Source organism: Piliocolobus tephrosceles, chromosome 13 (genome assembly GCF_002776525.5).
Source record: "Piliocolobus tephrosceles isolate RC106 chromosome 13, ASM277652v3, whole genome shotgun sequence".
Taxonomy (NCBI): domain Eukaryota; kingdom Metazoa; phylum Chordata; class Mammalia; order Primates; family Cercopithecidae; genus Piliocolobus; species Piliocolobus tephrosceles.
Genome location: NC_045446.1, coordinates 73,384,669 through 73,388,851, shown reverse-complemented (window position 1 = coordinate 73,388,851; position 4,183 = coordinate 73,384,669). Strand labels below are relative to the sequence as shown.

The 4,183-nt window shown below is 42.2% G+C and overlaps 1 protein-coding gene across 1 annotated transcript in view; it reads right to left on the bottom strand.

Annotated features, from left to right (window-relative positions):
- Positions 1-4,183, bottom strand: part of ANKRD42 (ankyrin repeat domain 42) — a 97,540-nt gene that overhangs the window by 17,297 nt on the left and 76,060 nt on the right. The window lies entirely within an intron of this gene.

Below are 4,183 nucleotides of genomic sequence, written 5' to 3'. Positions count from 1 at the left end.
GTTGTGTGGGTTTTAAAAGTGACTTACCATATAGTTGGAGATTGATTTCTTTTTGGTAATGAACTAAAACAATAAATTTTAAAATGATTGATAGGCCAGGCGCGGTGGCTCACACCGGTAATCTCAGCACTTTGGGAGGCTGAGGCAGGCGGATCACTTGAAGTCAGGCGTTCTAGACCAGCCAGGCCAACATGGTGAAACCCTGTCTCTACTGAAAATACAAAAATTAGCCAGACATGGTGGTGCATGCCTGTAATCCCAGCTACTTGGGAGGCTGAGGCAGGAGAATTGCTTGAACCTGGGAGGAGGAGGTTGCAGTGAGCTGAGATAGCACCAATGCACTCCAGCCTGGGTGACAGAGCAAGACTCCATCTTTAGTGCAAATGTACACCACTTAATATGAAATCTGTATAGTTGCTAAATATTGAGCTCTGATTATTACATGTATTTTTAAAATATTTGATACTCAAAAACTAGTTTATCCCTGGCTTCTTAATCTAGTTTAAGTTAACCCATATTAAATTTATTACATAAAACAAAGCTTTCCTTCATGACTTAAATTCAGCAAACATTTATTTGATATCTAGTACCTACTCTCAAGAAACTCATAGGAAAATTTAAATTCTAGTTTTGTTATTAGATGTATATTTTTTCTTACAAAGTAATATCTGTTAGTAAATCATATGTAATTTCAAAGAAATTTTAAAATGTCCTTTTCATCTTAGTTCTTATCCAGTTTTATCTTAGTTTTATCCAGATCAAGAAGACCAAAAAGTAAACATTTTGATTTCATAATGCCTTCGTAATAGCTATAAAAGTTGCACAAAAATCAGTTATTCAAAATAACCTTGTCATTCGTTTAGCTATAAACAGGGACTCTGCAGCATAGAGTAGTCAAGAGATTGGTCCATATGGTCCAGTGAGTGAGAGTCAGAGGCTTTCCAACTATATTTTCCTCAGAAATCTAACTGCTGGTTTGTTTTCAAAAGAAAAACTCTTGACATTATCCTGTTGCATTCTGGTTCATTTTTATCTCACAAGCCTATTGCCTAAGAGAGTTCATGCACGTTGTACATGAATTTTCACTGGGTCAATTAATAAGTGACCATATATATTAAAGTCCACTGTAACAAAGTACACTGCATTTGTTCAATTAACCAGTTATGACTGCCTGCTATATGCCAAACAGCATGCTAGTCCCTGTGTGCACAGAGATAAACATGGTTTTATTCTCATTGAATTGACACTCTTAGTGAAGAAGAGAGACATTAAGCAAGTAAATAAATTAGTGGTCTGTTAAGATTTAAAATACTCTAAAATATTAAGAGGGAATGTGTCTTTCCTTCATGTGAAGGAAGCTCCAGTAGCATAACATTGTCATCATTCTTCATCCCCTTATCCAGTCTGCCCTAGGTAAAGTGACTTGCCCAATTGTAAATCTAGTAGGAGAAACAAGGCGCAATTAGCCCACTTCCTCCCCACACCTGTTTGGGACCAGCCTCTCTGAAGAGACATTCATTCTCTTCTGCTTCTATGGGATCAGGCTCTGCCTCTGCAGAGACAGGGTCTCATGTGTTGCCAGGCTGGAGTGCAGTGACTATAGGCATGATCATCTTTAGCCTTGATGAACTCCTTGGCTCAAGCAATCCTGCTGCCTCAGCCTCCGAAGTAGCTAGGACTACAGATGTGTGCCACTGTGCTCAGCAAGAGAATATGGGTTTTATCTTAAGGCCAGTAAGCTTCCTATCACTGAACTCTAGAATTGGACAGATTTACCCTGTCTCAAGCATTGCTCTACTGGGCCAGACCCTTAACCTGCTGAACTGGTTTCAGCAATCAAATCCACTGTTGTCACAGCAAACTATTTCTGGTGATGGGTCAGAATGACTTTAGTATCCACATGAAGTACATGCAAGGGTCCAAAGGGTGGGCAGTCTATGGAATGGTGAGATGGCTGCTGCCATGGAAGCCCAAAATCAGTGACAGATCTTCAAGGGGAGACAAGAGCGACACAGCTGGCCCCAAGAGAGTCATAAATCTTTCCCAGCTCATGGAAGGAAGAGAAGAGAAAAGAGGAGGGGATAGGAAAAAAGAGGGAATTGAAGTCAGAACTGAACTGAAAAGCCATAGCTGTTTTTTAGTTAGCCAAGCACTACTAATCTTTAAGATCAAAGGGAAAAAGAGTAAAAACTAAAGCCAAGTGTTTCTTATCCTGACCAATCTGCCTCTTCTCTATATTCTTAAAAATCTTGCAGTTATGTCATTTGAAAAAAAAAAAATTTTAAACATATCCACACTGGAAGTGAAGAGTACTCTCTAGAAAGTGAAAGAAATAGAAGATGGCTGAATAGGAACAGCTCCAGGCTACAGCTCCCAGCATTAGCAACACAGAAGACAGGTGATTTCTGCATTTCCAACTGAGGTACCGGGTTCATCTCACTGGGGCGTGTCAGACAATGGGTGCAGGACAGAGGGTGCAGCCCACCAAGCGAGAGCCAAAGCAGGGTGAGGCATCACCTCACCCAGGAAGTGGAAGGGGTAAGGGAATTCCCTTTCCTAGCCAAGGGAAACCATGACACACAGCACCTGGAAAATTGGGTCACTCTCACCCTAATACTGTGCTTTTCCAAGGGTCTGAGCAAACGGCACACCAGGAGATTATATCCCACACCTGGCTTGGAGGGTCCCACGCCCATGGAGCCTCCCTTATTGCTAGCACAGCAGTCTGAGATCTAACTGCAAGGTGGCAGTCAGGCTGGGGGAGGGGCGCCTGCCATTGCTGAGGCTTGAGTAGGTAAACAAAGTGGCCAGGAAGCTCGAAAAGGATGGAGCCCACCGCAGCTGAAGGAGGCCTGCATGCCTCTGTAGACTCCAGCCAAGTGTAGACTCTGGAGATAAGGCATAGCCAGGGACAAGGCACAGCCAAACAAAAGGCAGCAGAAACCTCTGCAGATTTAAATGTACCTGTCTGACAGCTTTGAAGAGAGTAGTGATTCTCCCAGCACAGAGTTTGAGATCTGAGAAAGGACAGACTGCCTCCTCAAGTGGGTCCCTGACCCCAAGTAGCCTAACTGAAAGGCACCCCCGAGTACAGCAAACTGACACCTCACACGGCCGGGTACCCCTCTGTGCCGAAGCTTCCAGAGGAACGAACAGGCAGCAACACTTGCTGTTCAGCAATATTCACTCTTCTGCAGCCTCCACTGCCAATATCCAGGCAAACAGAGTCTGGACTGGACCTCCAGCAAACTCCAACAGACCTTCAGCTGAGGGTCCTGACTGTTAGAATGAAAACTAACAAACAGAAAGGACATCCACACCAAAACCCCATCTGTACATCACCATCATCAAAGACCAAAGGTAGATAAAACCATAAAGATGGGGAAAAAACACAGCAGAAAAGCTGAAAATTCTAAAAATCAGAGTGCCTCACCCCCTTCAAAGGAATGCAGCTCCTTGCCAGCAACAGAACAAAGCTGGATGGAGAATGACTTTGACGAGTTGAGAGAACAAGGCTTCAGATGATCAAACTTCTCCGAGCTAAAGGAGGAGGAGATTCAAACTCATCGCAAAGAAGCTAAAAACCTTGAAAAACTTAGACGAATGGCTAATTAAACAATGTAGAGAAGTCCTTAAATGACCTGATAGAGCTGAAAACCATGGCATGAGGACCACGTGACAAATGCACAAGCTTCATTAACCGATTCGATCAACTGGAAGAAAGAGTATCAGTTACTGAAGATCAAATGAATGAAATGAAGCAAGAAGTAAAAATAAAACGAACAAAGAATAAAAATAAATAAATAAAAATAAATAAAATAAATAAACATAAAAAATAAAATGAAAGAGTAAAAATAAACGAACAAAGCCTCCAAGAAACATGGGACTATGTGAAAAGACCAAATCTACGTCTGACTGGTGTACCTGAAAGTGACAGGGAGAATGGAACCAAGTTGGAAAACACTCTTCAGGATATTATCCACGAAAACTTCCCCAACCTAGCAAGGCAGGCCAACATTCAAATTCAAGAAATACAGAACACCACAAAGATATTCCTCAAGAAGAGCAACTCCAAGACACATAATTGTCAGATTCACCAAAGTTGAAATGAAGGAGAAAATGTTAAGGGCAGCTAGAGAGAAAGGTCGGGTTACCCACAAAGGGAAGCCCATCGGACTAACAG